The following is a 16,808-nucleotide window of genomic DNA, read 5'->3' as shown; positions in this document are numbered from 1 at the left end:
CGGTGTGCACCGGACTGTCCGGTGCGCCAGACGACAGAAGGCAAGGATGGCCTTCTAAATTTGCTCTCAACGGCTCCTAGCTGCCTTGGGGCTATAAAAGGGACCCCTAGGCGCATGGAGGAGCACACCAAGCAACCTTAGAGCATTCTTGATCATCCACACTCAGTCTTTGCGCATTCGTTTGTCATTCTCAGTGATTCGAGCTCCGTTCTAGTGAGAACTTTGAGATAGTCTTTTGAGCTCGATTCTTGGCCGTGTGTGTGCGCATTTTGCTGTGGATTTGTGTGTGTTGCTCCCCTCCCTTACTCCGTGCTTCTTTGTGAACTTTAAGTGTAAGGGCGAGAGACTCCAATTTGTGGAGATTCCTCGCAAGTGGGATAAAGATAAGCAAAGCAAAACACCGTGGTATTCAAGTGGGTCTGTGGACCGCTTGAGAGGGGTTGATTGCAACCCTCGTCCGTTGGGACGCCACAACGTGGAGTAGGCAAGCGTTGGTCTTGGCCGAACCACGGGATAACCACCGTGTCATCTCTGTGATTGATCTTTGTTGGTTATTGTACTTTGTTGAGGATTCCTATCTAGCCACTTGGCAATTATTGTGCTAACGCTTAACAAGTTTTTGTGGCTATAAGTTTAAGTTTCACAGGATCACCTATTCACCCCCCCTCTAGGTGCTCTCAGCTGGGTCATGCGCTGGGTCGCCTCGAGTCGCGACATTGGTTCCGCAATCGAGGAGGCGTGGCGGTGGCGCAAGTGGCGGTGCAGTTTCTTGCATGAAGCATCCGGCGCGCCGGTTGCGTGACGCGTGGGCCTGGGCCTCCATGCTGGGCGTGTCGGGAGTCGGAGAAGCGTGCCCACGTAGCGCGGTTGCATGCCGCCCGCATGGCTGCCCGCTCCTTTCGCCCGTTGGTCTGGGCAAAAGTGGAGGGTCACTTTTAACCGCTGGGCGGTCGCGTGTACCACGCGCGGCGGTTTGGCTTCTTCTGCTCTAAGCTGGCTTGCATGACATGTGGGACCCGGCCCCCGCGCCGCAGGGGAGGGCCTTGGAGCGTGTTGGAGAAGACTCAGCCCGTGACGGCTGAGGACGCGAGTAGGGATAGTCGTCTTTAAAAGGAGGGTGACCCCCTTGGAAGGCGACCATGTCTTCGCGCTCCCTTATGCATCGTGTCTTTCCACCTTCCAAGCCCCCGGATGGGGGATACCCGCTGTCTTTTCGCCTCATCGTTGGAGGAACGCAACTCCGTGGGAGTTGGTACCTTTCAGCCATCGTTCGGCTTCAAGGATTTTCATCACACAGCCCGGTTGCACCCCTCCGCTGGTGGTCACCCAAGACGGTGACCTCCAGCTCCTGGATGGGGAGAGGCAAGCCGGGCTGTGATCTCGATCCCGCCCTCAGCGTCGAGGGTGTTCGTCATCCTTGCTAGGGCGGGGAGCGAGGCGAGACGGGGCTCTACCTCCTGCGCGGGTTGGCGGGCCACCTCTTCTTCCAGCTTCTGGTGGTGGCAATCGCCCTCCAGCCCTGCGGCGGAGACGTCTTCCAGCCATGCCGAGGAAGGCGAACTGTTGCTTCCCAGCTAGGATGCAACATTCCGCCCTCTTCCTCGCATTCGCGGCGGGGACGACAGCGAGGATCTGCCGGCGCGCTTGGGAGCGGCTCGCTCTTTGGCTTTAATAGCTGGTTCGCGTCCCTTGAGCGGGAACGCGAACGAGTGCCCTCCGGCGGCCGCGTCCACCCGGGACCATGGCTGCTGCTGCAGAGGTCACTGGCGGGCCTCCCGGTGTTCGTCGCCCCGCAGGCTCGAGGTTGCTCATACCCGCGGGGACGGAACCAGAGTTCCGCTTGTAGTGGCACTTCGAATGCCAGTGTTTTTGTTCATTGTGGCTGTCGAGGCCTGAACATGTATGTAATTTTGGCACGGAGCCGTGTTTTTTCCTCATTTTCGAGCACTAAGACTTGCCTGTTGGTTGTCTGAACCGCTTCACCAAGCGTGAGTCGCCCCGTGTCAAGGTGACGAGTGAGGTATCCGTATCCCGGAGGCGTAGGAGTCCCTCGGCTCGGTCGGCCTTGCTGTCTGAGGCTTCTCTAGCTTAGTTAAAGGGACCCCTTGGCCGCTCCTCGACGAGCCGAGGCCAGGGGTAGCGATATCAGCACCAACAGGGGCAGAGTTGGCTCGAAAATGAAACCTGGTTGGCCGGAGCCTAGCCGGGTTGTCCGCTGGCGGGACCGACGCCGGAGTTGACCAGCCGAGGCCTCGGGTCGGGCCGGCGCCCTTGGAAGATGGTTGGCCGAGGCCCCGGAGTGACCGGCCGAGCCGCCTGCTCGGGCCAGATTTCTGGAGAAGACCCAGGCAGCAATTGCCCGGGCGTGGCGATGACGTCGTCCCTTAGAGCGGAGATTCTTGGACCGCGTCGTCGTTCGAGGCTAGGTCGGACCTCGCCGAAGGTGTCGTCGATGCCGAGGGTGCTGCTGCCCCCTTCCAGTGTCAAGACCCGAGCCTGCAGGATCATATTGTCTTGTAGCGCGTGCCTTCTGCGGCCGCCGAGGCCAGAACACACACCCTCGCTGCGTTGTAAAGCCGCGTCTCTTTTCCTCTTGTTTCAAGTATCTGGACTTTTTTGTCGGCAACAGGGATGTTTGTGCGAGTGAGAGTTGCTTCTCACGGAAGGTGATGAGTGAGGTATCCGTATCCCGGAGGCGTGGGAGTCCCTCGGCTCGGTCGGCCTTACCGCTTACGCGCACTTTCACCCGTCCATGAGGCTCTGTCACCGACTCAGTCGAGAAGGCTCGAAGGATCGCTTCGGCAGAAGAGCTTCCAAACGTGAAGACTTGTTCGGTCCGCGGAATCACTTATCCGAACGCGAGTTACTTATCGCAGAAGGTGATGAGTGAGGTATCCGTATCCCGGAGGCGTAGGAGTCCCTCGGCTCGGTCAGCCTTGGCTGCTTACGTGTACTCCGTCGTTTTCAGGATCCACTTTTCGAAGTAGTCAAAAAGCACGAAAGATATTCTGGCAGATGAGATATTTTTTCGAGGAAAATTTCGACGCAGAGGGGGTTGCCCCCCTTTTAGCCCCCGAGGGAGGGTCGGGCTTTGCCGAGGCGAGGCCGACCCTTCCTTGATGACTAAACTTTGCGTGGGTGCGAGGTATATGAACGACTTGAAAATATTTTAAGGGTAGAAGCGACGTAGCTATTGGATGTTCCAAGCGTTGCCGTAGACCTCGCCTTGGCTGTTGGCCAGCTTGTACGTTCCGGGCTTCAGAACCTTGGCGATGACGAACGGTCCCTCCCAGGGGGGCGTGAGCTTGTGCTTCCCTCGGGGGTCTTGTCGCAGCCGAAGCACCAGGTCGCCTACCTGGAGGTCTCGGGACCGGACCCCTCGGGCGTGGTAGCGTCGCATGGACTGCTGGTACCGCGCCGAGTGTAGTAAGGCCTTGTCCCGAGCCTCTTCCAGCTGGTCCAGCGAGTCTTCTCGGCTGGCTTGGTTGCTTTGATCGCTGTAGGCCATCGTCCTCGGGGAGCCGTATTCCAGGTCTGTGGGCAAGACGGCCTCGGCCCCGTAGACTAGGAAGAACGGCGTGAAACCCGTGGCTCGGCTCGGCGTGGTCCTCAGGCTCCAGACTACCGAGGGGAGTTCCTTCATCCATCGCTTGCCGAACTTGTTGAGGTCATTATAAATCCGAGGCTTGAGCCCTTGTAGAATCATGCCGTTGGCACGCTCTACTTGCCCATTTGACATGGGATGAGCCACGGCGGCCCAGTCCACCCGGATGTGGTGATCCTCGCAGAAGTCCAAGAACTTTCAGCCGGTGAACTGGGTGCCGTTGTCGGTGATGATGGAGTTCGGGACCCCGAAGCGATGGATGATGTTGGTGAAGAACGCCACCGCCTGCTCGGACCTGATGCTGTTCAGAGGTCGGACCTCGATCCACTTGGAGAATTTGTCAATGGCGACCAGCAGGTGCGTGTAGCCCCCGGGCGCCTTCTGCAAGGGGCCGACAAGGTCCAGACCCCACACAGCAAAGGGCCAGGTGATGGGTATCGTCTGCAGAGCCTGAGCGGGCAGCTAGGTCTGCTTCGCATAGAATTGACACCCTTTGCAGGTGCGGACGATTCTAGTGGCGTCGGCCACCGCCGTCGGCTAGTAGAATCCTTGTCGAAAAGCATTCCCGACAAGGGCTCGAGGTGCTGCGTGATGGCCGCAAGCCCCCGAGTGTATCTCCCGCAGGAGTTCCTGACCTTCGGCGACGGAGATGCATCGCTGGAGGATGCCTGAGGGGCTGCGGTGGTAGAGCTCCTTCTCATCGCCCAGCAAGACGAACGACTTGGCACGCCGTGCCACCCGGCGAGCCTCGGCCCGGTCGAGGGGTAGCTCTCCTTGTTGGAGATATTGCAGGTACGGGGTCTGCCAGTTTCGATCAGGCGTGGCCCCGCTTTGCTCCTCCTCGATGCGCAGCGCCTCACCCTCGGAGGCCGAGGGTACCTCGGGCTGAACTGAAGGCGTCTCGGGCCGAGCTGAGGGTGCCTCGGGCTGTGCCGAGGGTACCTCGGGCTGGACCGATGGTACCTCGGACAGGGTCGAGGGCGCCTCAGGCTCGGGCGGGTTGTCGATCTTGACGGAGGGTTGATGCAGATCCCGGGAGAAGACGTCCGGGGGAACCGTTGTTCGCCCCGATGCTATTTTAGCCAGCTCGTCCGCAGTCTCGTTGTAGCGCCGAGCAATGTGGTTGAGCTCGAGCCCGAAGAACTTGTCTTCCAGGCGCCGAACCTCATCGCAGTAGGCCTCCATCTTCGGGTCGCGGCAGTGGGAGTTCTTCATGACTTGGTCGATGACGAGCTGCGAGTCACCGCGGGCGTCGAGGCGCCGGACCCCTAGCTCGATCGCGATCCGCAACCCGTTGACCAGAGCCTCATACTCAGCCACATTATTGGACGCCGGGAAATGGAGGCGTAGCACATAGCGTAGGTGTTTCCCGAGGGGCGAGATGAAGAGTAGGCCCGCGCCGGCTCCCGTCTTCATCAGCGACCCGTCGAAAAACATGGTCCAGAGCTCCGGTTGGATCGGAGCCGTCGGTAGCTAGGTATCGACCCATTCGGCTACGAAGTCCGCCAAGACCTGAGACTTGATGGCCTTCCGAGGGGCGAACGAGATTGTCTCGCCCATGATTTCCACCGCCCACTTTGCAATCCTGCCCGAGGCCTCTCGGCACTGGATGATCTCCCCTAGGGGGAAGGATGACACCACAGTTACCGGATGAGACTCGAAGTAGTGTCGCAACTTCCGCCGCGTCAGGATCACCGCATACAGCAGCTTCTGAAGTTGTGGGTAGCGGATCTTGGTTTCGGACAGTACCTCGCTGACAAAGTAAACTGGCCTCTGAACGGGCAATACATGCCCCTCTTCTTGCCTCTCGACCACAATCGCGGCGCTGATCACCTGAGTGGTCGCGGCGACATAGACCAAGAAGGCTTCTCCGGCAGCTAGAGGCACCAAGATAGGCGCCTTTGTGAGGAGCGCCTTCAAGTTCCCGAGAGCTTTCTCGGCCTCAGGGGTCCAAGTGAAGCACTCGGCCTTCCTTAAGAGGCGATATAGAGGCAGACCTCTTTCGCCGAGGCGTGAGATGAAGCGGCTCAGAGCCGCGAGGCATCCCATGACCCTCTGTACACCTTTCAAGTCCTTGATGGGCCCCATGCTGGTGATGGCTGCAATCTTCTCCGGGTTGGCTTCGATGCCCCGCTCGGAGACGATGAACCCCAAGAGCATGCCTCGGGGCACCCCGAAGACACACTTCTCGGGATTGAGCTTGACTCCTTTCGCCTTGAGACACCGGAATGTCACTTCAAGGTCGGAAAGGAGGTCGGAAGCTTTCCTCGTCTTGACTACGATGTCATCGACGTAGGCCTCGACCGTGTGGCCAATGTGTTCGCCGAACACATGGTTCATGCACCGCTGGTACGTCGCACCCGCATTCCTCAAGCTGAACGGCATGGTGACATAGCAGTACATGCCGAAGGGCGTGATGAAAGAGGTCGCGAGCTGGTCGGACTCTTTCATCCTGATTTGATGATACCCTGAGTAGGCATCGAGGAAAGACAGGGTCTCGCACCCAGCAGTGGAATCCACGATCTGATCGATGCGAGGCAGAGGGTAGGGAACCTTCGGACATGCTTTGTTGAGACCAGTGTAGTCTACACACATCCGCCATTTCCCCCCTTTCTTTCTCACAAGAACAGGGTTGGCAAGCCAGTCGGGATGGAATACCTCTTTGATGAACCCTGCTGCCATTAGCTTGTGGATCTCCTCGCCTATCGCTCTGCGCTTCTCCTCGTCGAATCGGCGCAGAGGCTGCTTGACGGGTCGGGCTCCGGCTCGAATGTCTAGCGAGTGCTCGGCGACATCCCTCGGTATGCCGGGCATGTCCGAGGGACTCCACGTGAAGACGTCGGCGTTTGCGCGGAGAAAGTCGACGAGCACTGCTTCCTATTTGGGGTCAAGCCCGGAGCCGATCCGGATCTGCTTGGAGGTGTCGCCACTGGGGTCGAGGGGGACGGCCTTAACCGTCTCCACTGGCTCGAAGTTGCCGGCGTGACGCTTCACCTCTGGCACCTCTTTAGAGAGGCTTTCCAGGTCGGCGATGAGGGCCTCAGATTCGGCGAGGGCCTCGGCGTACTCCACGCACTCCACGTCGCATTCGAACGCGTGCTTGTACGTGGGGCCGACGGTGATGACCTCGTTGGGGCCCGGCATCTTGAGCTTCACGTAGGTGTAGTTGGGGACGGCCATGAACTTCGCGTAGCATGGCCTTCCCAGTACCGCGTGGTAGGTTCCTCGAAACCCGACCACCTCGAACGTCAGAGTCTCCCTTCGGAAGTTGGAGGGCGTTCCGAAGCAGACGGGAAGGTCGAGTCGTCCGAGGGGCTGGACGCGCTTCCCGGGAATAATCCCATGGAAGGGCGCAGCGCCTGCCCGGATGGAGGACAGATCAACACGCAGGAGCCCGAGGGTCTCGGCGTAGATGATGTTGAGGCTGCTGCCTCCGTCCATAAGGACCTTGGTGAGCCTGACGTCGTCGATGACGGGGTCGACGACGAGCGGGTATTTCCCCGGGCTCGGCACGGGGTCGGGGTGGTCGGCTTGGTCGAAGGTGATGGGCTTGTCGGACCAGTCTAGGTAGACTGGCGCCGCCACCTTCACCGAGCAGACCTCCCGACGCTCTTGCTTGCGATGCCGAGACGAGGGATTCGCCGCATGCCCACCGTAGATCATGAAGTAGTCGCGGACCTCGGGGAACTCTCCCGCTTGGTGATCTTCCTTCTTGTCGTCATCGTGGGCCCTGCCACCCTCCGCGGGTGGCCCGGCCCTATGGAAGTGGCGCCGAAGCATGACGCACTCCTCAAGAATGTGCTTGACGGGCCCCTGATGATAGGGGCACGGCTCCTTGAGCATCTTGTCGAAGAGGTTGGCACCTCCGGGGGGCTTCCGAGGGTTCTTGTACTCGGCGGCAGCGACAAGGTCCGCGTCGGCGGCGTCGCGTTTCGCTTGCGACTTCTTCCTGCCTTTCTTCTTGGCACCGCGCTGAGTAGACGCCTCGGGAGCATCTTCCGATGGGCGGCCCTGGGGCTGCTTGTCCTTTCGGAAGATAGCCTCGACCGCCTCCTGGCCAGAGGCGAACTTGGTGGCGATGTCCATCAGCTCGCTCGCCCTGGTGGGGGTCTTGCGACCCAACTTGCTCACCAGGTCGCGGCAGGTGGTGCCGGCGAGGAACGCGCCGATGACATCCGAGTCGGTGATGTTGGGCAGCTCGGTGCGCTGCTTCGAGAATCGCCGAATGTAGTCCCGGAGGGACTCTCCCGGCTGCTGCCGGCAGCTTCGGAGGTCCCAGGAATTCCCGGGGCGCACGTACGTGCCCTGGAAATTGCCGGCGAAAGCTTGGACTAGGTCGTCCCAGTTGGAGATCTGCCCCGGAGGCAGGTGCTCCAACCAGGCGCGAGCGGTGTCGGAGAGGAACAGGGGGAGGTTGCGGATGATGAGGTTGTCGTCGTCCGTTCCACCCAGTTGGCAGGCCAAACGGTAGTCCGCGAGCCACAGTTCTGGTCTCGTCTCCCCCGAGTACTTTGCGATAGTAGTCGGGGGTCGGAACCGGGTCGGAAACGGTGCCCGTCGGATGGCCCGGCTGAAGGCTTGCGGGCCGGGTGGCTCGGGCGAGGGACTCCGATCCTCCCCGCTGTCGTAGCGTCCCCCACGCCTGGGGTGGTAGCCTCAGTGCACCCTCTCGTCGAGGTGGGCCCAACGGTCGCGATGATGGTGCTCGTTGCCGAGGCGGCCCGGGGCCGCAGGCGCGGTGTTGCGTGTGCGCCCGGTGTAGACCGAGGCTTCCCGCATGAATCGAGAAGTCGCGGCATGGGGTTCCGAGGGGTATCCCTGCCTTTGGGAGGCAGAGCTCTCGGCCCGTCGGACCGCGGCGCCTTCCAGGAGATTCTTGAGCTCCCCCTGGATTCGTCGACCCTCGGTGGTGGATGGCTCCGGCATCGCGCGGAGGAGCATCGCTGCTGCAGCCAGGTTCTGGCCGACCCCACTAGACGCGGGTGGTGGCCTGACCCTGACGTCATCGGCGACGCGGTGCTGGAGACCCTGGGGCAGATGACGTATTTCTCCGGCCGGGGGTTGGTTCGCCCATGCCTGCCCGACGTCCCGGCGGATCGGCTCAAGTGCTCCTGCTCCCTCGTCGAGCCTGGCCTGCACCCCGCGGATTTGCTCGAGCTGTGGGCCGTGACCCCCCGCCGGAACGGGGACCACAGCTAGCTCCCGTGGGATGTCAACGCGGGGCACCGGCCTAGGGGGATCACCGTCCTCCGGCATGCCGAGAAGATTGCCTTCGGAGGGACCCCCTAGATCGACGTGGAAACATTCGCGGCTTGGGCCGCAGTCCTCGTCGTCGAGGCTGCGGCTACCGTCGGAACAGCCGGAGAGGCAGTAGTCACATGCGGTCATCAAGTCCCGCATGGCACTGGGGTTGCCAAGTCCAGAGAAATCCCAACAGATGCTGGGCTCGTCGTCTTCCTCGGACCCAGAGGGCCCGTAGGTTGAGACGTCCGTCAGCCGGTCCCAAGGAGACCGCATGCGAAACCCCAGAGGGTTTGGGCTCGCCCCTACGAGAGCGTCCACCAAAGCGAGATCGCTAGGCGGGTTGAGGCTGAATCCAAATGACGTAGGATGGGAATCGGTCGGTAACTTTTGGTCGACGAGCGGCGATGAAGTCACGTCGGGGACTGACTGCGCCGTCGTCTCAGGTACGAGGGTGACGTCCAGCAAGCTCTCCGCGAGCGCGCTGGCGTCGTCCGCTTGCTCGGGATTGGCGTGTCGCGGGGAGACGATGCTCGTCTTCGTCTCAAACGCGAGGTCGACATCCGGTGCACCCCTCGTTGGGGTGCCGGCGCTGTCGACTCGCTCGACAGCCGACGAGGCGCCGCCTCCTGCTTGGCCTTGGTTGCCCCGCCTCCTCCTCCGTTGACGGGGGAGAGGACGGGGTGAGCTCAAATGTTGTTCTCCCACCACGCGGGGAAGACGTCGTCGATTCCGCCGACGGCGGGCGGGCTGTCGGCCGCCATTGTCGTTGTCGCACGGCGATGGAAGGAGTATCATGTCGTAGCTGCCGTCGAAGGACATGAACTCAAGACTCCCGAAACGGAGCACCGTCCCGGGCTGGAGAGTGCCCATCTGGAGCTTGACGGGAAGCTGTTCGTCAACACGCAGCAGGCCCCTACCTAGCGCGCCAACTGTCGGCGTTGTGAGACCGGGGGGTCCCTTGGGCCGACGAGTGAGTGTCGCCGCGTGCCCCAGCCTAGATGGGTCGAGCGCGAGGGCGAGCGCGAAGGGGGGAGGAGCGAGGCGGCCGGAGACCGGCGTGAGAGAGGTGGGAATCCCGCGGCCTTCGTGTTCGTCCCGCGCCCAGGTCGGGTGCGCTTGCAGTAGTGGGTTACAAGCGTCCACGCGGGAGAGGGAAGCGAGCGGCCCCAAGAGAGCGCCTGTCTCGTCCTCGTCCCCGCGCGGCCAACCCTCTCTAAGAGGGCCCTGGTCCTTCCTTTTATAGGCGTAAGGAGAGGATCCAGGCGTACAATGGGAGTGTAGCAGAGTGCTACGTGCCTAGTGGGGGAGAGCTAGCGCCCTAAGTACATGCCGTCGTGGCAGCCGGAGAGGTTTTGGCACCCAGCTGGTGTGATGTCATGGCCGTCGGAGGAGCGATGGAGCCTGGCGGAGGGACAGCTGTCGGAGCGGTTGGGTCCTTGCTGACGTCCTCTTGCTTCCGTAAGGGGGCTGAGAGCCGCCGTCGTCACAGAGCATGCGGGACGCCATCATTGCCTATCCGGCGGAGCTAGCCAGATGGAACGCCGGTCTTGTTTCCTGCGGCCCGAGTCAGCTCGGGGTAGGGTGATGATGGCGCCTCCCGTTGACGTGGCTGGTCTGCGCCCTAGGTTGGGCGAGGTGGAAGCTCCTCCGAAGCTGAGGTCGAGTCTGTCTTCCGTGGCCAAGGCCGAGTCCGAGCCCCTGGTCGGGCGAGGCGGAGGTCGTCGTCTGAGGCCAGGGCGGAGTCCGAGCCCTGGGGTCGGGCGGAGCGGAGTTCGCCGTCTTCCGGGACTTAGCCCGAGTCCGAGCCCTGAGTCGGGCGGAGCGGAGTTCGCCGTCTTCCGGGACTTAGCCCGAGTCCGAGCCCTGGGTCGGGCGGAGCGGAGTTTGCCGTCTTCTGGGACTTAGCCCGAGTCCGAGCCCTGGGTCGGGCGGAGTGGAGTTCGCCGTCTTCCGGGACTTAGCCCGAGTCCGAGCCCTGGGTCGGGCGGAGCGGAGTTCGCCGTCTTCCGGGGCTGAGCCCGAGTCCGAGCCCTGGGTCGGGCGGAGCGGAGTTTCCTGTGGTGCCTTCTGCAGGACCTGACTGCCTGTCAGCCTCACTCTGTCAAGTGGCACTGCAGTCGGCGCGGCGCAGGCGGCGCTGTCCTTCTGTCAGGCCGGTCAGTGGAGCGGCGAAGTGACGGCGGTCACTTCGGCTCTGCCGGGGGGCGCATGCCAGGATAAGGGTGTCAGACCACCTTTGCATTAAATGCTCCTGCGATTTGGTCGGTCGGTGCGGCGATTTAGTCAGGGTTGCTTCTTAGCGAAGGCAGGGCCTTGGGCAAGCCGGAAATATGTTCGCCGTCGGAGTGGGCCTCGGGCGAGACGGAAATCCTCCGGGGTCGGCTGCCCTTGTCCGAGGCTAGGCTCGGGCGAGACGTGATCGAGTCGCTCGAACGGACTGATCCCTGACTTAATCGCACCCATCAGGCCTTAGCAGCTTTATGCTGATGGGGGTTACCAGCTGAGAATTAGGAGCTTTGAGGGTACCCCTAATTATGGTCCCCGACAGTTAGTAACGTACACCAACTAGTGTGTATTGGAATACGGACGGTCGAAAAAACCCCATTTTGTTCGTTCTGCATCAATTTTAATATTTATCCTGCTTGAATTCGTATTTTTAGACAAACGTAAAAAAGAAACAAGAAAATAAGATGAGAAAAACAAAAACGGTTTAGCCGTTTAGGCCATATCCGGATCGTTTTCGTGTATCCCGTAGTAATGCGAGATTATACCATATTCAAATATGTTAAATCCCATTTTTACGTTGTTACTGGTCCACTGTCCTGTACATATGATGTATCCCGTATTTTCATATGCAAAATTATAGCTGAAAGAGATTAGGCTTACACTTTTTCCTAATTAATTTTGGTGGTTGAATTGTCCAACACAAATATTTAGGGTGTGTTTGGTTTGACTTTTGGCTTTGGCTTTTGCCCCCTAAAAGCCAAAAGCCAACCAAAGGGCTGAATCCAGGAAGCAGCTTTTTCTAAAAGCTGACTTTCTCACAGTGCAAATCTGAAAGCACCCCTGAACCTGCTTTTAGTGACTTTTCGGATGGAACTGTGAAAACATATATCGAAGAACTTTTAACGACTTTTAGTGATTTCTACCAAACGGTTTTTAGCTTTTTAACGGCTCACAGCCTACAGCAGCTTTTTCCACAGCTCACAGCCCACAGCAACTTTTTTCACAGCCACAGCCCAACCAAACAGACCCTTATACTAACTAGTTTGCTCTAGTTTATAAGTTCTACATGTGCCAAAGGTTCACAATAAGCTAATAAAAAGACCAAGAAAAGGTTCAAACAAAGAGAGCAAAAGACAACCCGAAAGGCACCCTGGTCTGGCGCACCGGACTGTCCGGTGTGCCACCGGACAGTGTCCGGTGCACCATGGCACTTCAGCTCGAACTCGTCACCTTCAGGAAAATCAGGGGCGCTCCGCTATAATTCACCGGACTGTCCGGTGCACCAGCGGAGCAACGACTACTTCGCAAAGCAACGGTCGACTGCAACGCATTAAATGCGCGCCTACGCGCGCAAAGGTCAGAGCAGCGCCAGAAGGCGCACCGGACAGTCTACAGGACCTGTCCGGTGCACCACCGGACAGCCCAGAGGCCCCACAAGTCAGAGCTCCAACGGTCGAACCCTAACGGTCTGCTGACGTGGCTGGCGCACCGGACTGTCCGGTGCGCCATGCGACAGCAGCCTTCCAACGGCCATTTTTGGTGGTTGGGGCTATAAATACCCCAACCACCCCACATTCAATGGCATCCAAGTTTTCCACTCTTCCACACCTTACAAGAGCTAGCATTCAATACAAGACACACCAAAGAGATCAAATCCTCTCCCAACTCCACACAAACCTTTAGTGATTAGAGAGAGTGATTTGTCGTGTTCATTTGAGCTCTTGCGCTTGGATCGCTTCTTTTTTTTTCTCATTCTTTTGTGATCAAACTCAATTGTAAACAAGGCAAGAGACACCAATTGTGTGGTGGTCCTTGCGAGAACTTCGTGTTCCATTTGATTGAGAAGAGAAGCTCACTCGGTCTAAGTGACCGTTTGAGAGAGGGAAAGGGTTGAAAGAGACCCGGTCTTTGTGACCACCTCAACGGGGAGTAAGTTTGCAAGAACCGAACCTCGGTAAAACAAATCATCGTGTCTCACTCTTTATTCGCTCACGATTTGTTTTGCCCTCTCTCTCGGACTCGTTTCTATTTCTAACGCTAACCCGGCTTGAAGTTGTGCTTAAGTTTGTAAATTTCAGATTCGCCCTATTCACCCCCCCTCTAGGCGACTTTCAGTAACACATATTTATTTATGCAAAATTAAAGAATGACAAGAACATAGAGAGCAAGGACCATAATTATAATACTAAAGAAAACAAATATATTGGCAGTGATCATCCTAATGTCATGGGTAACCATACTGAGTTGTAGGGTATTATTTTCAACTTGAGTTACTATGGGCCTGTTTATTTCGGCTTCTGGCAGCTTCTGGCCACCAAAGGCTGCTGCGGACTGCCAAACGCTCAGCTTTTCAGCCAGCTTCTATAAAATTCGTTGGGGCAAAAACCATCCAAAATCAACATAAACACATAATCAGTTGAGTCGTTGTAATAGTAGGAATCCGTCACTTTCTAGATCATGAGCCCTATGAATAACTTTATCTTCCTCCACACGTAATCGTAATGATATTCAGATTCTCCCCACAGCCAGATTCTCCCTACAGCCAGATTTTCAGAAAAGCTGGTCAGAAAAAAGTTGAACCAAACAGGCCATATGTCATTTGTGGTTGACTTTTATGAACTATTACTGTGCTTTGTGCAAACATGTGTCTATGTTATTAATTATGCATTGATATTGACTTGTTACATGTTTTTATAGGTCTATTACAATCTATTGTTATGTAATTATGTTACTCATATTTATATATTATTATCATATTGTTGTTTATTGATAAGATTATGAGGATGTTTGGTTCCTTTAGTCACCCTCATAAACTTTAGGAACTAAACATTAGTCCCTAAAAATGTTGTTTGGAAGGCCTCCTTTAGTCATATTGTTTGGCAATTTAGGGACACCAACTAAAGTTTAGGAGGTGCGAACCAAACACCCTTATGTATGATATGGACAATGTTTTCATTTTATCTTTCCGATTTTTTACTATTATCGATGCATTTTCGTCCGGATTAGTTCGTTTCCATTATCTTGCATATCCCGTGTTCGATCCCATTTTGACAATTCCGATCCAGAATCCATTCTTGAATTAAAATGTCAAAGTGAAAACAAGAAAGGATTTATCCCGGCCAATTTCATCCGTTTACATCCCTAGTTGTAGCCCTTCCTCCCGTCGTGGTTGCGGCGCTAACCGCAGGAAGGTGGTGCCCAACTATTACAACAAGACATGCTCATGTGCGGTGCAGATCGTCACAAATGTGGTGCCGCAAAAGTAGTTGTTGCACCTGGCCACCACCGCAAGCGTGCTCCTGGTCTTCTTCCACTATTTCTTTTGTCAACGGGCACGACACGTCGGTGCTAGTAAATGACGAAGCTATAACAAAATTGAGGAGGTGCAATTGGCCTTGTGGGTGCATAAGATTTTTTCTAGGAATGCACACATGGTGAAATTTTAACTAAATATGTAGGATTTGCATTTTTCGGGCGCATTTGCACCATTAGAGATAACCTAGCTTCGCCCCTGGTGCTAGTGCCCCCAACGCTTTTGTGTGGTCCGAGTGTGATGTCTCATCGAGTCGGTCGCTCCCGAGTGACGCCTTTGAGGGCGCGACATGTGCCAGGACGACGTCAGAGCTCGAGTGCAGTGTCATGGCCTACTGAAAGTCGCCTAGAGGGGGGTGAATAGGGCGAAACTGAAATTCTCAAAAATAATCACAACTACAAGCCGGGTTAGCGTTAGAAATATAATCAAGTCCGCAAGAGAGGGCACAAAACAAATCGCAAGCGAATGGTGAAGTGAGACACGCGGATTTGTTTTACCGAGGTTCGGTTCTCTCAAACCTACTCCCCGTTGAGGAGGCCACAAAGGCCGGGTCTCTTTCAACCCTTCCCTCTCTCAAACGGTCCCTCGGACCGAGTGAGCTTCTCTTCTCAAATCAAAGCCGGGAATAAAACTTCCCCGCAAGGGCCACCACACAATTGGTGCCTCTTGCCTTGATTACAATTGAGTGTTGATCACAAGAGCAAGTGAGAAAGAAAAGAAGCAATCCAAGCGCAAGAGCTCAAAAGAACACGGCAAATCTCTCTCGCTAATCACTAAAGCCTTTTGTGGAATTGGAGAGGATTTGATCTCTTCGGTGTGTCTAGAATTGAATGCCTAGCTCTTGTAAGTGGTTGAGAAGTGGAAAACTTGGATGCAATGAATGTGGGGGTGGTTGGGGTATTTATAGCCCCAACCACCAAAAGTGGCCGTTGGGAGGCTGTCTGTTCGATGGCGCACCGGACATGTCTGGTGCCCCCGCCACGTCATCACTGCCGTTGGATTCTGACCGTTGGAGCTCCTGACTTGTAGGCCCGCCTGGATGTCCGGTGCACACCGGACATGCACTGTTCCTTGTCCGGTGCGCCAGTATGGGCGCGCCTGTCTTCTGCGCGCGCAGAGCGCGCAATAAATGCGTCGCAGGTAGCCGTTGGCGCCGAATAGCCGTTGCTCCGGAGTTGCACCGGACAGTCCGGTGCACACCGGACATGTCCGGTGAATTATAGCGGACTAGCCGTTGGAGATTCCCGAAGCCGGCGAGTTCCTGAGGCCGCTCTTCCTTGGCGCACCGGACACTGTCCGGTGTGCACCGGACAGTCCGGTGAATTATAGCGCGCTGGCCTGAGAAATTCCCGAAGGTAGCGAGTTCGAGTTGGAGTCCTCTGGTGCACCGGACACTGTCCGGTGGTGCACCGGACACTGTCCGGTGTACACCGGACAGTCCGGTGCCTCTAGACCAGAGGTGCCTTCGGTTGACTCTTTGCTCCTTTGTTGAATCCAAAACTTGATCTTTTTATTGGCTGAGTGTGAACCTTTTATACATGTATAATCTATACACTTGAGCAAACTAGTTAGTCCAATTATTTGTGTTGGGCAATTCAACCACCAAAATTAATTAGGGACTAGGTGTGAGCCTAATTCCCTTTCAATCTCCCCCTTTTTGGTGATTGATGCCAACACAAACCAAAGCAAATATAGAAGTGCATAACTGAACTAGTTTGCATAATGTAAGTGTAAAGGTTGCTTGGAATTGAGCCAATCTAAATACTTACAAGATATGCATGGATCGTTTCTTTCTTATTTAACATTTTGGACCACGCTTGCACCACATGTTTTGTTTTTTTGCAAACTCTTTTGTAAATCCTTTTCAAAGTTCTTTTGCAAATAGTCAAAGGCAAATGAATAAGATTTTGAGAAGCATTTTCAAGATTTGAAATTTTCTCCCCCTGTTTCAAATGCTTTTCCTTTGACTAAACAAAACTCCCCCTAAATGAGATCCTCCTCTTAGTGTTCAAGAGGGTTTTGATATATCCTTTTTGAAATACTACTTTCTCCCCCTTTTGAACACAATAGGATACTAATTGATAATATTCTTGGAAACACGAAGTTTTTGAAATTGGTGGTGGTGCGGTCCTTTTGCTTTGGGTTCATACTTTCTCCCCCTTTGGCATGAATCGCCAAAAATGGAATCATTAGAGCCCTAGAAGAGCTATCTTCCCCTTTGGTTATAAATAAATGAGTTAAGATTATACCAAAGACGAAGTCCTTTTGCTCTCTCCCCCAAAGATGGAGAGTCTCTTGGAGCAACGGCGAAGGATGAGTTACGGAGTGGAAGCCTTTGTCTTTGCCAAAGACTCCAATTCCCTTTCAATACACCTATGACTTGGTTTGAAATAGACTTGAAAAACACATTAGTCATAGCAT

Source organism: Zea mays, chromosome 3, assembly GCF_902167145.1.
Source record: "Zea mays cultivar B73 chromosome 3, Zm-B73-REFERENCE-NAM-5.0, whole genome shotgun sequence".
In the NCBI taxonomy this organism is placed as follows: domain Eukaryota; kingdom Viridiplantae; phylum Streptophyta; class Magnoliopsida; order Poales; family Poaceae; genus Zea; species Zea mays.
The sequence above is the reverse complement of the archived record's forward strand: the minus strand, read 5'-3'. Positions refer to the sequence as shown.